This window comes from Rhipicephalus microplus, chromosome 4, assembly GCF_043290135.1.
Source record: "Rhipicephalus microplus isolate Deutch F79 chromosome 4, USDA_Rmic, whole genome shotgun sequence".
In the NCBI taxonomy this organism is placed as follows: Eukaryota; Metazoa; Arthropoda; class Arachnida; order Ixodida; family Ixodidae; genus Rhipicephalus; species Rhipicephalus microplus.
The window spans coordinates 209,638,995-209,660,274 of record NC_134703.1 but is presented as its reverse complement, the minus strand read 5'-3'; the positions used below and the strand labels follow the sequence as shown (position 1 = coordinate 209,660,274).

The 21,280-nt window shown below is 43.8% G+C and overlaps 1 protein-coding gene across 6 annotated transcripts in view; it reads left to right on the top strand.

Annotated features, from left to right (window-relative positions):
* The window catches only part of nab (NGFI-A-binding protein homolog), a 1,065,342-nt gene that overhangs the window by 161,302 nt on the left and 882,760 nt on the right, over positions 1-21,280 (top strand). The window lies entirely within an intron of this gene.

The window sequence follows — 21,280 nt, the reverse complement described above, 5'->3', positions numbered from 1 at the left end:
TAGCAGTAACCCAGATGACACCCCACCAGTAATGATAGAAGTCAGAAAAGCCTTGGAGAGCATGCAAAGATATGAAGCTTCTGGTGAGGATCAGGTGACAAAAGATTTGCTGAAAGATGGAGGACAGATTGTGTTAGAAAAACTAGCGACCCTGTTTGCGAGGTGTCTCCTGACGGGAAGAGTACCAGAATCTTGGAAGATTGCTAACATCATCCTACTACATAAGAAAGGAGATGACAAGTGCTTGAAGAATTACAGGCCAATCAGCTTGCTCTCTGTAGTATAAAAGCTATCTACAAATGTAATTGCTAACATAAATACGGCATTCGAATTCATTCAACCAAAGGAACAAGTAGGATTTCGAACAGGCTACTCAACAATCGACCCCATTAATACTATCAATTAAGTATTAGAGAAATGCTCAGAATATAGCCAACCACTTATACGTAGCCTTCATATATTACGAAAAGGCGTTTGATTTAGTAGAAATATCAGCAGTCATGCAGACACTGCGGAACTAGGGTGTCGACGAAGCATATATAAACATCCTGGAATAAATCTACAGGGGATCAAATGCTACCATAGTGCTTCATAAACAAAGCAAAATAATATCAATAGAGAAGGGTGCAACTCATGGGGATGCTATCTCCCCAATGCTATTTACCGCGTGCTTCCAGGAGGTTTTCAGAGGCCTTGAATGGGAACAGTTAGGCATAAGAGCTCATGGAGAGTACATTAGTAACCTGCGCTTCGCCGATGACATTGCATTGTTGAGTAACTCAGGGGACGAATTGAAACGAACGATTACGGAGTTAGACTAGGAGAGCAGAAAAGTAGGGCTTACCATTAATCTGCAGAAAACGAAAGTAATGTACAACAACCTCAGAAGAGAACAGCGCTTCGAGATAGGTAAAAGTGCACTTGAAGTTGTAAAAGAGTATGTCTACTTAGGACAGATAATAACCGCATATATATATATATATATATATATATATATATATATATATATATATATATATATATATATATATATATATATGACATAAGGGAAAGAAGTGTATACCTAAGGGCTCGTTTTTCCGTGTTTGAACACAATATTAATGAGATCTAACAGACAGTAATGCCAAGTAATGTACAGGGGAAGTTATTAGAACCAATGGAATGTAAATAAGAAGAAAAGTGGATAAAAAAATAACCAGCCGTGAGCAGGAAACGAACCTACGACCTTCGAATAACGCGGTCGATGCTCTCACGGCTGGTTATTTTTTCATCCACTTTTCTTCTTATTTACATTTCATTGGTTCTAATAACTTCCGCTGTACATTACTTGGCATTACTGTCTGTTAGATCTCATATATATATATATATATATATATATATATAAATATATATATATATATATATATATATATATATATATATATATATATATATATATATATATATATATATATATATATATATATATATATATATATATATATATATATATATATATATTAATATGTGTGTGTGTGTGTGTGTGCGCGCGTGTGTGTGTGTGTGTGTGTGTGTGTGCGAAAACGCTACAAAGAAAAAATAAAAAGAACCTGGCGCGTGGACTCGAATGTGGCACCACCGCGCCGTGAATGCGAGGCGTTAACCCCTGAGGCACCAAGGGGCCTTTTTTTATTGCCTTGCATATCAAGACTGTTCACATTTTACATAATTACTTATTGGTCAAAGTAAAAGTGCATCATGAAATACACCCACAAAATTCATTGAGGTACTGTCAGCTCTTAGCTAACTATTGATCAATAGTTTGGCACTCATAACAATGACTCAATGCGCACAATCCAGTCTGGTGCATCCTCTTGGTCCTTCAGCCCTTCATGAAAATGGCACACAGATTCGCAAAAATACTGGCGCACAGATAGCAACTCCACATCCATGTTTTCAAAGGCACATCGGGTTTTCCATATAGCGTGCGGGCCCAGAAGCACGATTAGATCATAAGGTACGCCTGCCTCGTTTTTAAGTGAAAGAAAACGAATGGCGTGTGGACTTAACGGTAATCCTTTTTTCAATGTTCTCTGCAATATGTTCCAGAAAAAGACCCTGCTCCAGCAATCTCTAAACACGTGTTGAATTGTTTCCGGTTTACTACCCAAGTGGCAACGTGTGCTCCATGGGACGAATATTCCCCTATACTGCAACAACGTTTTAACTGGTAAGGTGCCAGTATGTAATTTAAAGAAAAAAAGTTTTCAGCCCTGGCGCTACATGCATTCTTTTAACACGTTTCAGAATATTCTGTCTTGGGCCTACACAATATAGCTGATGGTACAATGTACAGGCAGTAAAACATTGACAAGGTCTTTATACATTTTTCGCGTGATACCTCAGCCAGATACTCTAACGAAAATCTCACTGATAAAAAGTGGAAAGACGAAACAACTTCCTTTAAAAACCCTTTTATTGGTCCTTGCACATTTGATGACGATACGTGAAATTCTGGCAGCACTCTAGATAACCTCAGTTGTATAACAGTTCTCGACAAAGGGTAATCAACATCACGCAGAAATAGGAAACGATTGGCAAGTTGTCTTATGTGTAAATGAACTAATTCGACCCCGCCATCTCGAACATTTCTGAAGAGGTTTGTGCGGTTTGATATTCTCAGATAGAGCTCCAAATGAAAACTGCAAATAGTCTACATTTTTTCTGTACACTTATCCTACTGCAGTGCAAACCCTGCATTACGTACCACAGCTCACTCACTAAAAACAAGTTTCACGCTGTGGCCCGAGCGAATATCGCAATACCCCAACCTTTCGATTTTTCTACATCATTGCGCAATGCCTGTGTTTCCCTTTTTCAATACGGCTCACTGTCGTGATAGAACTCCAGCGGCACTCCTAAATACTTCACTAGTGTTTCCTGTCATTTAATGTTTAGAAATATGCTTGGTGTGACGTCCCATTCCCCATGCCTAAAGCTAAGGCACATGTCCCAGTTCACGGCACTACCACTCACCTGGCAGAACGTTTTCACGGCATTTACAGTTTGCATTCTATTCTCATAATTCTTACAGAAAACTGCAATGTCGTCTGCGTAAGCAACGAGGCTAACCTCAGCCTCATGCAATTTAAAGCCGCTTATTGCACTGTTATTAGTTACACTTAAACAGAAAGGTTCAATAAAAATAGCAAAAAGCAGGGGTGATAGCAGGCAACCCTTTCTCACTGACCGCAGTACAAATTTACGCTCACCTGCAGTTTTATTTATTACCAATCTCGTCGTACATCCTGTGTAAGCCATGCACACTCCATCGCTAATCAAACTGCCTACGTTTATGTGCTCAAGTAATGAAAGGAGCAAGTCGTGTGGCACGTGATCAAATGCTTTTTCGAGGTCAATTTGAAGCATGCCAACATTTAAATGCACAGCGTCACAACCTTCCAAGATTGATTGTGCTATGTTTATGTTGGTCATTATTTTTCTTCTCTTGATGCCCCAAGTTTGGTGGGACCCAACCAGTTTTTACATAAATGTCTGGAGTTTTCTGGCCAATATTTTCATCAATATTTTATAGTAAACATTAGTTAGGCTAGTTGGTCTATATGCAGTAACACTTCTTAACTTCACGGGATCTTCTGTTTTAGGTATTAAGACCATGTGGGCTGACAAGCACGATGGTGGGAGTTGTTTACATTTAGGTCTTGTTAAATACCTCCTTCAATATTACATCTTTGAATTACTTGTATACTTCAGCACTCAGGCGATCAGGTCCTACTTATCAATTGCTTTTTCAACTTCTCGCTCTGTTATAGGGAATTACGAATGCGATGCAGGGCCAGTCTTTCACGGAGAGTAGGCCAGTGCCTAGACGTGTCTTCTTTGCCTCATCTGTCCTCATGTTAAGAAACCAGACGTGTGACATCGTATAAGCTCCTATGCCGCCCACCTCTTGAATGATGCCTAGTTCCTTGAGCGGCTTTCGAAAGTCATTAATTCCGGACGCGCTGCGATGTCGCAGTGCAGAACCACCGTGTGTCTGAGTCCTCCTGTGCGCGAAAGTGGCAGAATTAAACGGTAGTCCTTGGGAAGTGATGCGCACGAGAAACCACGGCCAGCGTCGGCCACTTTCACAGCTCTTGGCGAGCCTGCCATCCTGCGTCCGCACGCGTCGGTGACCAGAAGCAGTATGAGAGCCACCGAGGGGTACCTCCTTCAACGTTCAAACGGCAAGCTATATATATCTACCCCTTACCGCGGTTATAGTGTCTAGAATATTCTAGGCCCTACACCACTGTTGGCAGCCATCTCGTGGAGGAACTATTGTGTTTTCAGCATTATCAGCAAGATGGTGCACTGAGCGTGCAATTGCTCTCATCTCTCACGCGTACATTGTCCAGCGGAGAAGAGGTGAGTGGACAATCTCTCGCGCGCCTTTATCTCCCAGTGGGGAGGATCATACGTCTTGGCTGGCGTTGTGCTTGCAGTGGAACGATTATGTTTTAGCATTATGCCTGGAACGTGAGCCGCGAACGTGCCACCCTACCTTCAGATTTTACCCTCCCTCTCCAGTATTAAGACGAACGCCTTTGGCGGTCACCCCTGCGAACACAGCCATGCTCTCACAGTTGCCTCCGAGCAGCTGTGATGTCGTGTGACAGTGGTATGGAGGCGAGCGGTGCCACGCGGCGGATGGTCTCAACGAGCGGCAGGAGGCATGGCCTCCGAGATTTTGCTTTGGCAGGAAGCTCTCAATTGAAAAGAGAGCCACGTTCCAGGCATAGTTTTTCTAGGAGGCTTTGCGGGACGTACAAAGGTCACTGCAATTGTTGTACAGCCTGTGTTTGCGAAAAGGGTGCGCTTTTCAGACACAGTGAAGTAACAACTGAGACGCTTATTAGCGTTCATCTGTACCTGTGAGTGCGTTTCGTGCGTCATTTGTGCGTGAGAAACGCGCGGCACGTTTAGATCTGCTTGCCATTCAGCGCGTGACCTTCCAATTTGTTGCTATTGCGTTCATTGGTTCAACTTTGTGGTAAAGCTGTGGCTTTTTTTTATTGTGTATGTGTGTGAAAAAATAGGAAGACCCTAAGCTTCGACTTGAAGAGTTGAACGCGATAGCGACATATTATCCCTAGAGCGTACTGAGTTCAAAATGGCTTGTGTCAGTGAAACCTTCGCTCACGGCCCTATTCTGCGTAAATGGCATAGTATGCATTAAACCATGGGTGATTGTGTGCGTGAAAATTTTCGGCCTTGCTCTGCGCACACTGCGTGAGTTTACAAAAAGGGCGCTGCACGTGTGTGCCCTTTGTAGTGAGTGGCCCACTTTAAACCATGAAATCCCCATAATCGCATGGTGTGACGATCGCAATGTACGCTAGTACCACGCATTATTTCTGTGATATTACAAGTTGTATTGGGAAACATGCCTACAGGACATGCGTCGTTTTAAAGTATGCAAGTTACTTTTACTGCATTTGCAAGCAGAGAAAGTTATTTTTACAGTGTTCATTGGCAGATACGTGGCCCTGTGGTAGAACGCCCGCTTGCTTTGCAAGTGACCCGAGCTCGAATCCCACTAGGACTTACACAACCTGGGTTCAATCCCTGCTCTTACCCAGATTTTTTTCATCTTTATTTTATTTTCTTCGTTCTCAGTTTTTCGGTCACGCATAAGATGATGATACTTCGCCAACAACTAACGACGCCACCACCAACTCTGACACACGAATTTCTGCGAAACGAGATCTTTCACGCTAGTGCGTTAAAATCGCTTTGATCGGCGAGGTGCTCGGGTCTTTCACTATCGCCATGTATTTTACGGACTGGACGGGCTTCAGTCTAACTTTAAAGGGTACTGACAGAAAATTTCTCACTAATAGCTTTTTTTGCGTCAAATGATAGGCCAAGACTCTTATAGCGAGGGTAATGTACCGGTAAGCGTGAGTGTGCCCTAAAATATTATTTATTGCATGCTTTCAAAAGCTACTTTCAGTTCCTACTGTATACTTTGAAGTCACGGATGGATGGATGGATGGATGGATGGATGGATGGATGGATGGATGGATGGATGGATGGATGGATGGATGGATGGATGGATGGATGGATGGATGGATGGATGGATGGATGGATGGATGGGTGGATGGGTGGATGGATGGATGGATGGATGGATGGATGGATGGATGGATGGATGGATGGATGGATCGACGGACGGACGGACGGACGGACGGATATGGCTGTACCCTTTAGATCTGGCGGTGGCTGGTGCCCCCAAGCCGTAATACTTAATGAACGAAAAACTAGATTTATTTTTTCCCTTTAAATAGTGAGGTTCAGGAGTCGTACTTTGCAGTGAAGGGTTTAAATTTCGCTCGTGCCTTGACTTTAGCCACCAATCGGATAACCTCCTTCTAGTTAATTCTACCCACTTAAAGTATATCTTGCCCTCCCTGTCCCTAAACCCTAGTGCTTTGAAAAACTCTGCGCCATCATCCATAACTATAAGGTTGAAGCCCTTTACAGAACATAATCAAGTGTTCGGCACGTTCCTCTTCTTCTCCACATGCCCTTCTTACCGTGTCTATACCCTTCGTATTTAGCCCGATATGTCTTGTTTCGCAATACTCCCGTCCTGGCCTGAAACAGTAGAGAACTACCCCGAGTATTATCATAGATCCTTTTCTTGGCAATTTCCTGCTTGAAAGTTCGATAGATCTCTAGTGCGGACTTCTTAATCATGCCAATTCTCAACATATTGGTCTCAGCTTCCTTCACCTTGTTCTTAACTGTAAATTCTTTTTCGTTTGGCCCCCTGCTGTTTTCTAAGTATTTACCAGTCAATATTATGGTTCTATTTCTCTATTTTGTATCGACATTCTTCATGTACAAGTAGCTGAATACCTTCTTAGCTCAACGCTCCTCCCCCATTTCTCTCAATCGCTTCTCAAATTTTATTTTGCTGCTAGTTTCTCTGCCCTCAAATGATGTCCATCCCATATCACCTTGTACTCCCTGATTTGGTGTATTCCCGCGAGCTCCTAAGGCATGCCTACCTATTCCACGTTGCTTAATTTCTAATCTTGCATGAACTTCTGATATCATGCACAAGACCGCATTGCCGAAGGTCAGACCAGGAACCATGAACCCTTTCCATATTCCTCTCACTACATCATACCTATTGTAATTCCCCAGTGCCCTGTTTTTCATTACCGCTGCATTGCTGTTACCTTTGGTCGTCACGTATATTCCGTGTTCCCTTAGGTACTCGGCCCCATTGCGTATTCATACGCCCAGATATTTGTATTAATCTATTATCTCTAGCGTGACCTTCTGTATTCTAAGCTCACTACCTTCATTATCATTAAAAATCATGACTGCTGATTTTTCCTTACTGAATCTGAAAACTAACCTATTTCCCTTATTACCGCAGATGTCCATCAATCTCTGCAAATCTTCCTTGTCGGCCATTAGCACTTTATCATCTGCATACATCAATGCTGGTAGTGCCTGTTCAATGAGGTTTCCTTGTTTGACGAAAGAAAGGTTGAAGCTCAGTCCACTTCCCTCTAATTTTGCCTCTAATCCTTGTAGGTACAACATGAATAGTAAGGATGACAGGGGACACCCCTGCCTAAGCCCCCGTTTTACTTCTGCAGACTTGGATACCTGTTTTTCCCACTTTATAAGTACCTATTTACCTTTATAGATATCCTTTAAAAGATTAGTGACTACATGTTCCACGCTTAGTGTGTCCAGTATTCCCCACAATTCTTCTTGAACCACGCTATCGTACTATAATATCCAAAAATGCTGGCCACAAGGGCCTGTGTTTTTTTTTCTGATATTTCGATGCACTGCGTCAGTGAGAACAGATTGTCTTCCAACCTCCTGTGTTTCCGAAACCCATTCTGCAGTTCCCCCAGCAACCCTCATCCTCTATCCATGCCTGCAGTCTTTCCTTTATAATCTGCATTGCCAGCCTGTAGACCACTCATCTTACTGTTATAGGACGGTAGTTGTTTGCGTCAGCTTCGTCCCCCTTTTCTTCATAGATCTTGCTCATCCTGCTAAGTTTCCATCCATCGGGAACTTCACCATCGATCATTAGTTTGCTCACTGCCTCTCTCAAAGCCTGCTTAGACTTCGGACCTAATGTCTTTATCAGGATAATTGGAATGCCATCTGGGCCTGTTGATGTACTACTAGTAACCCTTCTCTCTGCCCTTTCCCACTCTCAAAGTGAAAATGGAGAACTTGCGCCAATTGATTCATCCTTGTCTATTGTGGTGCATAAAGCACTTCTTTGTTGAAATTTTTCTGTCACCCTCGTCCTTATATATTCAATAGCTTCGTCCCCTTCTAGCCTAGCACCTTAGGCTGCAGTTATAAACCTCTGCTCTAGACTCGTCTATTTCTTAGGGAGTTTATATGATTCCAAAATTTCGCAGCTGCCTGTCTATCTTTCTTATGTACTTCCGTTAGCCACTGAGCTTCTTTCTTCAAATCTTTTCATTGATCAGAAGGGACGCATCCCTTTTACAGCCTAAAAAGGTTTCCCATTTTGTTTCAACATCATCTGTCGGTTCACTCCGCTGCTTAGCATGTCTGTGTTCCCTAGAGGCGTCCTGACGTTTTGCTATGGCTCTCTTAACTTCCTCATCCCACCAACTTTTGGGTTTGTGTCCTCTTTTTCGGGATGACTTGTCACACGTCTTAGCAAGCAGTCAAACAGTCTAATTAGATTCGTGTATGTCCACACTGTTTTAATATCCTCAGTAATTACTTTCTCAGTTTGTTTAGTGGCTATTTCAAGTTGCCTTTCTGGATAAAAATTTTCCTGTAGTTGCTTATCTTGTCTCCTTCCCACTTTCACTGCTCTTCCAAAACTTAGCTTGATACGTTTGTGATCACTACCTAGACTTCTGGAGCCACCTTCATCTATGTGCATTCTCCTGAGCTTATCATACATCCTATGTGACATCAGTGCATAGTCTATCGTCGACTGCAGCCTTCCTACCTCCCATGTTATTTGCCCTTCACACTTCTTGATACTGTTGCAGATGATCAAATCAAGCCTTTCACACATATCCATGATAATTTTGCCTTTCGGGTAGGTGTACCCATTTATATCTTCTATGTGCGCATTCATATCTCCTAGTATAATTATCTCGCACTCTCTTCCTAACTCCTGAATGTCCTTTGATATACACTCTACCATTGCCTGGTTTTTCTCTCTGGCCTTTGCTCCCGTCCACAAGTACACGAACCTAAGGAGTGTCGTTTGACCTGCCACTTTCCCTTTTAGCCATAAATTTTCCTTGCACTCCTGCTTGACCATTTGCCAGTCTGTACTTTTATGAATGAATGCCCCAATACCACCCCCCTTTCTGCTGCCTTATGTTCTATTACAATAGTCCCACGCGCAGTCCGGATTGTTCGGAGGTTGTTCCATGTCCCTGAGATGTGTTTCTTCAAACCCGTATACCGTCGGTCTCTCTTCCCTTAGCTGTTCTTCTATCTCTTCTAACTTAAGCCTGTTCCTACCACCCTGCATGTTAATATACCCTATGTCTGAATTCGCTCGGCGCTCTTGGCTACGTCTATTTCTGCCCCGGACTCTACCTATCTTAGATACTGGTGCTACTTTGGAATCTTATCTGTCCATACCACCTGTCAAAGAGTCTCCCTGGTTGTTTTCCTCGTTACTAGCTATCCTGCGCCCCGAAGGGCCCGCTTGCCCCCCAAAAAAGCTACGGCACGTCCTGCAAGTCGCCAACCCACCTCATGACCTAGCCACCCATCGAAGTGCATTCTGTCTCGTTGAAAACCACCCCACCTATGCACCTCTATGTTTATTTCCACCACCTCAAAGCCTTTCTCTCGACTCATCTGCCATATCTCATGGTTTGCGTTGACAACCGATCTTTGCAGGTTGCTATCACGCACCGGTACCGCCGGTATTGTGCATATCACTACCTGTACCTGAGGAGAAGTGGCGCGCATGTCATCGACGCCTTTCGCCAGTGTGGTTGCTAGTCCTGCTGTGGAAGAGACATCGTTTAAACCGCTTGAAATTATCATGAGGTTTCGTCTATCATCTGTAGTTTTGAGTTTTGCGCTCGCTTGCCTCATGACTGCTTCCAGCTTGTGTATGAGCAGCGCCACCTGGCAGTAGTATGTGCATGTTCAAGTTCTCGATCGTGACGTATCCTCGTCTTCACGTCGCTTCTTCGATCGCCTCCTTCATGCGCTGCTCACCACACGTGTGACAGCTTTCGCGGCAGGTGGGCCGCCGACAATCCGAAGTTAGTCAATAACTGCATGTTGCATGCGAACGCGTTCGGAGTGCAGTGCAGCGAACAGAATAAGCTCAACTTGGTGGGCGTCTAGTCTTTGTCTACCTAGGCCTTGGCGCACAAAGTCGGCTCACGCTTGTCCTAGCACCGGATCGTACTGGAATCAGGGGAACTTGCATGCACCTATTGCCCCCCGTTTCACTGCCGCGAGACTTCACGGGGCAACAAATTGGCACCATGACGACAAATTCAAAATCAATTGATTCCTTTGCCCTGTTATAAGCGTATATCTTGCATTTGCGTGCACGTACACTACAGGCTCTTCTTGCTCGTTTCACGGGTATGATGGATGACAGCGACCGCACGACCACACGGTGCGAGCAGACAGTTGAGAAGGCGTGCGCCAACTGTCAATCTTTGTGGGTGTGTTATGGTGTTTGACGTCATTAGAAGCAGCCAGAGTGCTGCGTGATGTCACCAGAATCAGTACTAGGTGTAGGCTGACGTCAAGTTAGTGTCGATGATAGTAGGTGCGCTGCGAAAAATGTCACTCTAATACCAAAATATCAAATCTTATCAGTGGTCGCTCAGCCTCGCACTTGCTCATAGCCGTCTCTGTACAGGAAATTTGTAGGGTAACATTAAACTCGCCTCCAAAAAAACGTGCTCATTTAAGGTGAATTTTCGATTTGTGCGTGAATCGCGTTGTTTAATGAAAAAATATCTGAGTTGTAAGGTTATTCTTGTACGTGACTTGTATGGTGTCATGTAACTCTGGCTCAGCAAAGTCGGGATGTTTGAGTTGTCAAGTTGTACTTTTGTGACATGATTCAGCCACCCGGCCAAAGTTTAAGCATTGCTCAACGTACATTTATCTTTAACGAGGGGCTGTGTTCGTGCTTGTAAACATGGTCGTTTAAAAAGCAAACATTACGCATATTATGTAATTATTAGGTGCTGCGTTCTTTCACTATAGAGTATACATCGATACGTGATTATAAATACCACTGTGTTTCTTACGCGACGCGGAATATGAGACGTAATGCACGAAAAAATGGGTGTTTTTTACACTGCGCAGAAGATATGACGCTTTGCACGAAAAAGCGCGCTGCCGATGGCATTGGTTTGCCCCGCTGCGGTGGTCTAGTGGCTAAGGTGCTCGGCTGCTGACCCGCAGGTCGCGGGTTCAAATTCTGGCTGCGGCCACTGCATTTCCGATGGAGGTGGAAATGCTGTAGGCCCATGTGCTCAGATTTGGGTGCATGTTAAAGAACCCCAGGTGGTCGAAATTTCTGGACCCCTCCACTACGGCGTCTTTCGTAATCATATGGTGGTTTTGGGGCGTTAAACCCCACAAATCAATCAATCAATCGATGGCATTGGTCTGCAGTGGTCATGGGTTCTGCGCGAGGTCATGTTTCCCGACAGCAGATTGCGTTCATATCTTACACAGCACTATTGTGTGACTGCCAGCCCCATGCGGCCGACTATACATATAGGAGGCGCTGTGCGAGGCAAACCAAAAGATGAATGGCCGCTTAATCAGATGAAGATTGACGACACAACAGCGAAATACGCAGCCATTTCTGATCACAGTGTTTTCTCCTATTCTAGTGATTGTTCACACAACTGTGCAGTGCGACAGTTGTCTGATGTAAAATATATATCAGAGCTATATTATTATGCTGCTAAATCGAAAATCCAAATGTTTTACTTGATTAGACAATATCCCCAATTTGTTTCTTTATATATATGCAAAAAAACTGTCAAACATTCGTGTTATAATGTCTCGTACGTTGTTATTGTTGTCAGTATCTTCGAGTTACTGCAGGACAGCCCGCATTGCATCGATTCATAGGAAGTGAGGCCGTCTTCTCATTGAAAATTACACAGCTGTTTCTGTACCATCGCTGTGCTGTAATCTTATCGAACACATTATTGCAGAAAGCATAACTACATATTTAAATTGGCATACTGTTTTATCTAATTGTCAGCATGGGTTTAAAATAGGGTATTCGACTGCTACACAGCTCTTTTACTGTTTTTAAATCATCTTCATCAACTTTTGACAAGAAAGACATAATCAACCTGTTGTTTTTTTTTCGAAAAGGCTTTTAATACTCTCGCTTACGATAAATTACTTCTTAAACTGAAAATGCAGGATATACAGGAATGTTCGTTTCTTGAATTGCTGCATATTTGCGTGACCAGAATCAACGTGCAAAGATAAGCTTTGCACAATAGGGCTCCCTTCCAGTCAGGGCAGTGTGCTCGGCCCTCTTCCTTTGCCTATACATACTAAAGACTATATTGTCGTGCTGCAACGCGAACAAAAGGCAAATACACGTCGACACAGTGGTAACAACGGGATTTTTTGTTTGTGTTCTTGTTTATTTATTTATTTATTCAAAATACTTTACAGGGCCACTGAAGGGCATTGAGTAAGGGGGCAACAGTATACAAACAAAATAACAAAAAAGAAGAAAAGCAGACGAAGGTGTATATAAAACAAATATTACAAAAATCAAGGTGCTGGCGTCTCTCATAATCATATAGTGGTTTCGGGACGTTAAACCCCACATATCAATCAAAATCAAGGTGCAACAGAGCTATACAATATTAGAGTGCAACGAAATCAGGTTATCACGAAAAGTTTCACGGTTAGAAATGGATACAACATGATCCAGAAGATTGTTTCAATATTCAATGGCTCTAGGTAGTGACGATAAGTTAAATGCCTGCGAGTGATCATAAATGCGCATGAAACTCCGTGCATTGTGAATGCGCCGGGAAGTGCGCGCAGGAGAATGAAGGGGCAAACAGTGAATTTCGTTACTCTAAATGTACCCATAAAACAAATATAAAAGAGCAATGTACGGCGTATTTCCAGTGACTGCAATGCAAGGTCTTCTTTTATTAGGGTAATGCTTGAATGAGAGTCGTAGTTTCCAGAGATGAATCTCGCTGCCCTATTCTGGATGGCTTCCAACATACGTACCAGGTAATCTTGATATGTTGACCATGTGGATGATGCATACTCTAGCTGTGGACGAACATAAGTAATATATGATAATGTGCTTACGTTAGAAGGAGCGTTGCGCAAGTTTCTGCGGAGATATCCGAGAGATTTAGAGGCGTTCGATGAGACAGCTGCTATATGCGTAGTCCAGGATAGATCCGATGTAAGGTGAATGCCTAAATATTTTTAAGACGGTGTAGCTGAAACAACGACGTTATTAATCTTATAGTGAAATGCTGAATGGGTATGCTTTTTGTTCACCTATTGGCCGTGACGCATACCCACTGTGGCGGAGTAGCCAAAAATTGAGTAAATTTATAAAATATTTTGGAGTTTTAGAATAAGGAGTATATATCTTAGAAAAATTACCGATGACCTCGTAAATTGTGGTGCTTGTTCTAATGCATATGTATATTTAATTAAAGTAATGAATATACTCCTATATAGGATCAATATTCTATTTTTATACATACATATTGTTGTAGACAAGCTAGGATAATAATACAAACTAATTAGCCAATCCGCGCCTAATAAAATGGATAGCAGACTACCTTATAAACCGTAAACAATTTGTTGTTTTTAATGAATTCTGTTCAGAAGAGGCAACCGTTGACTCTGGCGTCCCACAGGGTACGGTTCTTGGACCCCTTGTGTTTTTAGTTTTTATCAATAATATTGTGAATGAAATTCCTGTAAAGATCAAGTTGTATGAAGATGATTGTGTCATATATTCTGAAATATCCAATGTAACCGATCAAATCATTCTGAATAGTGCCTTTTATAACATTGTGAAGTGGTGTGATTTATGGCAGATGTCAATTAACTTCGATAAAACAGTATTTATACGAATAACCCACAAGAAAAAACCCCTACTATTTAATTATTCCACCGCAAGTTTCACCCTTTCTGAGGTAACTAACATTAAGTATCTTGGCCTTTGGATTACCAATAACCTTAGCTGGACTAAACATATTGACTCCGTAATCACAAACGCTAACCGAAAACTATTCTTCCTTCGAAGAGCTCTAAAACATTCTAATTCCACGGTGCGTACTCTAGCGTACAGGACTATCATTCGCCCAGTGTTAGAATATGTAGTGATTATTTGGGACCCCTTCACTAAAGCTAACAGAACTAAATTGGAAAACGTGCAAAAAAGGCAGTCCGCTTTATTTTTCATAGCTTTGGACGCACCTCTATAACTGAACTCCTACATCGTGCCAATGAGCCTTCAGTTACCGAAAGAAATCGTTTAATACGACTACAATTTCTTTACCAAATAATTAAAGGGCATTACAAGGTTGATGTTTCCAATATCATTTCCTTTTCTTCCGGGTACGCCGCCCGCCAAAGGCATCAACTTACAATAACCCCTTTCCAGTCCCGAAATAACTGCTTCAAATATTCCTTTTTCCCTCGTACAGTAACTCAATGGAATGGACGAACTAATAACCAAGTGATGGAGCCGTCCTTAAAGTTGTTTGCAGCAAATTTGACCTGATTGCTCACATCATGCCGTTCTATTTTTTGTTTGTTTGTTTTGGTTTATGCATTCTTGTGTGCCAACATTGTGAAAATTATATCTGTAACCACCCTGCTAAAATCTCTGTAATAGGGATTGCAGTATGAATAAATAAATAATAAATAAATAAATAAATACTTTTATTTGCATAGTCCCAAACGGCTGCGCATACTGTCGCACTGGAGAACCTAGAAATAGAAGCTCTAAAAGACAAAATGACAAGTTTTCAGCAACCAAATAGCCAGATCGCCTTCTTCGTCCTCGAACAGCCAAAGGCCCGCTGCCTGGTGTGCGCTGTATCCCCTTATCGTCTTCTTGTCCACATGTACACACGCGCCATTTGCATCCCTCTCAAAGAGCCTGGCCCCGATGCTAGATGAGTAGTGCAGATTTTTTTTAAAGAGAAGTCTCGCGCTATCGCTTCCTGACCTAAGGCATCATGTGCATTATGTGACGAGTTCAGGACGGTGCTGGCGACACCTTGTACTATGCAAACTGTCGTGAACGACCTCGTAAGCAATATCACTCAATCGTCGCAGTACTAGTTATGGTACAAAGTATCTCCTCAACAGCTGTTTTGAAAATTCTCGTTTGCGTATGGGCGTCCAAACCCATACTCTGTGGCTGGTTTGGTAAACGATTGTTCTGCGGTGAGCGTTGTTGCGGCCTGCGTCGTACTCTTGCTGCTGCTGGATTCGCAAGCGTGCTAGTTGTCTTCCTTCTTCTGCGCGTTCCGTAAACATCTCGACGTGCGGGTCAGTGTGCCACATTCATGCGAAAACATCGCATCTAACATGGTTGGTAGTTCGCATCCGTAAATTAGGCTGAAAGGCGTCTTCTGGGTTGTTTCTTGCTTGGCCGTGTTGTATGAAAACGTTTTGTAAGGCAAGATTTCGTAGCATTTTTTGTGTTCGACTTCTACGTACATCGAAAGAATGTCTTCAGTTGTTTTGTTTAGATACCCTGTAAGCCCGTTCGTCTGCGGGTATTAGGTGGTGGTCTTACGATGGATTGTTCCACTCAGCATCAGCACGTGATCCAAAAGAGCTGCTGTAAATTAGGTTCCTCGGTCTGGGATCACGACGGTTGGCGTACCATGCCTCAGTACAACATTTTCGATGAAAACTTGTGCTATCTGCAGTACCTCTCTTGATAGCGTTTGTTTCAGTGATAACGGGTTAGGTAATCAGTAGCGACAATAACCCAGCGGTTCTCGGTGATAGAAGTAGGAAATGAGTCCAAAATATCCACGCCGATCTGGTCGAATAGTGCTCTTGGAACCTGCTCGGGCTGCAGGAGGCGAGCTGGTTTAGTCGACGGTGACTTGCGTCGCTGGCAGTCGAGGCAAGTCTTGGCCAGTAATACCTTTGCCATACTCTCGGCAAAGTTCTCGAGTAACCTAAGTGGTCTGAAGTCACCTCGCTGTGGCGCGCTTAGAGTATTCTGGAGCGAAGTGGTGTTGGAATGACGATTGAATAGGCATATCCAGTCGAAGAGAAGTTTTCTTTGCGTTATACTCCGCCCTGTAAACGAAATCATGACAGCGCTCTCCCGAAAACACTTGGTGCCTTCTGAGATCTGTTGTCCAAAAAATTAAATAGGTAAAGCAGCTTAGGATCGCCACGTTGTTTCTGCGCAATGGCGGTCGCGAGTCGAGAGCACCAAGGAATGCTTTTTCCTCCTCATCGGGTAGAGTTGCCGACTCAATGGGCGAGCGGTATATACAGTTAGCGGCCATATGTCGGTTCCCTGACTTGTGTTCGACCGCCATGTCGAATTCTTGCAGCCTGAGACTCCAGTGCAATAATCGCCTGGTAGGGTCTTTAAAATTGGTCAACCGACGTAGAGAATGGCGGTCGCTGATGACTTTGAAAGGGCGGCCATGTAAATACGGGAGTAATTTCCTGACCGCCCATACCACGTTGAGCCATTCCTTCTCAGACATGGAGTAATTACCCTCAGCGCGTGTAAGGGTTCGGCGTGCATAGGCGATTGCTCGTTCTGTGCCCTCTTGCAGCGACACAGCACAACTCCCAGACCTACTTCGCTGGCATCAGTGTGTAGCATCGTTGAGGTTTTCTCGTCAAAGTGGGCAAGCACTGGAGACATCTGCAGTCGCTTGCGCAGGTTCCTAAAAGCAGCTTCCTCTTCGCTGTTCTACTAGAAGGCAACGTCTTCTCTCGTGAGGCGACTTAACGGTGATGCGATGCGTGAGAAGTCCGCGACGAATCGCCTATAATACGCACATAGTACGAAGGAGCGTCCAACAGCCTTCTTATTGGTTGGCACGGGTAACTGTGCAACGACTGCACTTTTTTTCAGGATCGGGACAAAAGCCTTCATGACGGACGACGTGGCCAAGAAATTCCAGTTCTTCGTAGCAAAAGTGGCACTTTTCAGACTTGATTGTCAAGCCCGCGGACCATATGGCTTGTAAGACCACCTCAAATCTTTCAAGGTGCTCGTCAAATGTTGCGGCAAAACTATGACATCGTCAAAATAGACCAAGCAGGTTTTCCACTTCAACCCAGAAAGCACGGTATCCATGAATCTTTGAAAGGTATATAGCAGTCGCTGCGCATAAACTAAAGGGCAGGATTTTTTAATTCATATAAGCCATCTGGTGTCAAAAAAGCACTCTTCTCGCGGTCTCTTGGGTCTACCTCGATTCGCCAATATCCACTCCTCAAGTCCACCGATGAAAAGTACCGTACATGTCAAAGTCTGTACGAGAGAGTGGATACACATCTCTCTTCGTCTCCTGATTTAGCTTTCTGGAGTCTACACAGAAGTGCAGGCTGCCGTCTTCTTTAACGAGGACTACAGGTGACGCCCAGGGGCTTTCTGGGGGCCGAATTACGTCATCTTCTAGCATTTTGTCGACTTGCTCTTGTATCAGTTCGCATTCCTTTGGAGCCACACGATAGGGGTTTTGGTGAATTGGTCTCGCCATGTCCCCGGTAATTATACGGTGCTTGGTTAGAGGCATGCGGCCAACTCTTGATGTTGTCGAAAATCAGTCTTTGCTCAAGAAGCCTCTTTCGCTCGTTCTTAGTCAAAGTAGTGCATGCGCCGAGAACTGGTGTTTAATCAAGTTTAGGCGCTTCGTCGTCTACTTCCAAGCAGCCTTCTGCGTCTGTGATATTGTCGAAGTAAGCGACGGCCATGCCTTTTGGAAGGTGCCGGTGCTCCACACTCAAATTCTTCAGAAGCAAGTTCGTGCATTCAGCGGTGATACTGACGATACCTCTCGCGACGGAAATGCCGTGTGTGAGGAGGAGTGAGCTTATTCGGACTGCAACTCCTTCGCCGTCAAACTGAACAGCAGCTGCCACAGAAACACGTGTGCATGGCCCTGGAGGGAGAACCACATCGTCATCAGTTGGACGCGATTGGTTTGGTCGCACCTGTGAACATTCAGGCGGCACCTGTGGACCATGGTAACATAGTAGAAGGGTGTTCACAGAGTCCATTTTTTGCTGAAGATTGCGTACTTTTTAATGATGTTAATTTTGTCAGATACCCAACTAATTCGTGGGTAGTTTAAATATGTAATTTGAATGGTACATCTTTTGACAAATGGCTCCACAGAGAGACAAAAGCGCAATATTGAGAATGGCACGCAAGAAATCACCTTTGCTTCATGCGTACTAATTAGGTTCATCCCCTCAGTATGAGATAACCCGATATGGGTACTTAGGGGTCACCGTTGAGAACACGTAGACATGTAATCATTTCATAAGTAATGCTTGCACCTAGCCTTCAGGAAATAGTGGCTCCTGAGGCACAAGCTTCAAAAAAGCGCCTTCAGATGTAAAACTGCTATGTCATAACATTTTAATCAGACGAAAACCTGAATATGCAGGTATTGTTTGGGATACGTATACTAAATTCAATAACCTCGAGAGAGTGCAGTGATAGCCAACCAAATTTATATTTAACAAATTTGTAAAATTGCATTCACCCGCAGTACTTATGAAAGCTAATCATATTGAACCAGCACCCCTCTTTCTTGGTCCAGGCATCCCGAAGTTTCATTACACTAGAAGCATGTTACAAGCAATTCCAACTTCCTGGTGTCCTACATATGTGAGCGTATTAGAGACAATCATCGGTCACAACTGCATGCCATAAAGGAGTCCACCTAATATGGGTCTGACGACCAGAAATAAAATAGTTATCTCATTTTGGGAGGTTCCAACAAAAACGTACGTTCAGAAGTTGTAGCATTTCACAGCTCTAGCTCTTATACATGGAACGAAATTAGTGAAAACTAGACTCGATTAGAAGTAAACAGCGAGTAATTTATATTGACTAGCTACCGGCAGTTCCACAACACATAATCAAACTGGTATGGATAGCGTTTACAACCGCACGAGTCCATTGCGCTTATTGAGTTCAGTGACATTTGACGGCTGACATTCTGCTGTGTTCCACTGTCTAAATTACCACGCTGGTACTCGTAGTCAGCCGAAGATTTACTCCAGTGATTATTCCCACAAATATCCTCATACATGAATCATCCTCTTGCATGACACAATTTTAGTAATATTGTCAATACGCGCAAGAAACATTTGCAGTGGAGAATCTGTTAATTTTTAATCGCATCAGAAATGTCACAATCATCAGGGCACTTGCTGAGCGCAGGGAGCTCGAGCTTGATATTTTTTTTGCCTGCGTTTTTTTTTTGGTGTCTTCTTGGTGTGCTTTGTCTCATTGACGTTGGCTCCATGCGTAAAAGTGCGCCCCGACGTGTCGTGCATGTCCTCTCTGTGTTGCGCTATGCAGTGGTGTACAGCTTGCACCAACAAACTGCATATTCAACCCTAAACGTATGCAACGTCAGAGCTGTATATCGCCAGACTTATTTCTGAAGTCCCTATGATGCGTGTAAGAGCTGCTTTGTGAAAACTGCCACGATTGACGAAGAACCCTCAAGAGAATCTTAATACATTCCGATGCAATTACGCCCACAACGTGTCATTACATATCCTTCTGAAACCTACTTGGTCGCTTCAGTGCCAACGCTAGATTACTCGACGCCACATGTATACATGCCGACGCGCTTGACCACCTGCTAGTTCCTCGACGGCCCACGCTCTGTTCGCCGCTCTCAGTGCACAGCGTACCTTGCTTGCTTTAACTTGACTTTAAGTTTCTCGGCCAAGAATTCGGCGAAATGAAGAGCTTGACCTTTTGCACACCGACTGCTGCCTTCGTAAACGTCACGATAACAAGACAATGTGATGAAGTGCGCTGGTTCTAAAGTTGTAGACGTTTATCCCTTCTTGTATTCCATCGTCCTTCTGCCTTTGGAAAAACTATATAATATTCAAAAACTAACTACAACGTAGCATGTGATAATTTGTTGTTCGCGAATGCACCCCTGGGCACTGGATCGTGAACGAGATGGCACTGGGGTGTATAATGGCTAACTTTGGCAACTTGTCATTATTCTGAAGGTGTGCAAGTATTATGGTATCAACTGAAAAGTTACAGCATCAAAAACTTTGGCATGCAGTGGTAGGGAGTGGTTGCTCAACACCTCCCCCCCTGCCTTTCAGTACTTACGGCCCTGCTTCAGATTCCAGTGCTAACTTAAGTGCGAATTGCTGAATAAATGGAGATATTTTTGGGAAACCTGGTCAAAACATCCTGTTGTAAGCTTTGTGAGTAGGCCGAACTTGTGTACGTGAAACGAAACTGTCTTAGTGCTGTCGTAAATCCTTGTAAGGGAGGCATCGAGCTCGTCAGGCTGTCGAAACACCGCGTTTATTCGCTGCTCGTTTGACTGTTTTTGAAATGCACCGAAACAAACTCCATTGATTGATCGAATACCGTCTTAGTAGCCTAGGCACATGTTTTTGCGCCTACTGCTATGCCTTCGCGAAGCCTCGGCGACTGCAAGTGAGAAAGCAGATGCTCACCCGACTACTTTTTTTTGTTTGCCTCCCGCTGAATCATGCGCGCCCGGCTGCCTTTGAGCGCCGCGTGCACGGAAAACCGGTTCAGGGGAGCTCCTTTGCTTCAACGGGGAAAGCAGCCCGTCCGTTAATGAAAGAGTCTGCGTAAAGCGTGTTTGCTTGGTTTTATTTCCTCGCTGTCACCCACCCAGTTTCCAGCGCTTGTGTTTGTGGCTCATCCCCACAGGTGGAGCCACGTCACTGAGCTCGTCGAGTTCCCGTTTCCGTGGGAACCGGTGAAAAGAGGAGGTTTTCAACGGCGAACTCCTGTCGTGTGAACAGGAAAAGAAACCCCACAAAGAAAAAAGCCGCTGCTTCTTCACTTTCAGCCGCTCGGTTGTTGCTGGCGGAAATTCCCGCTGTTCCTTGATTCGTAATCAGCTTGTGTGCGTGCTGGAGCCGACATCTCGACCAGTGGACTTCTCAAGGCCGCAACGCTTCCTAAAAGATGTTCATCAGTTTATCCACTGGAGCGTGATAT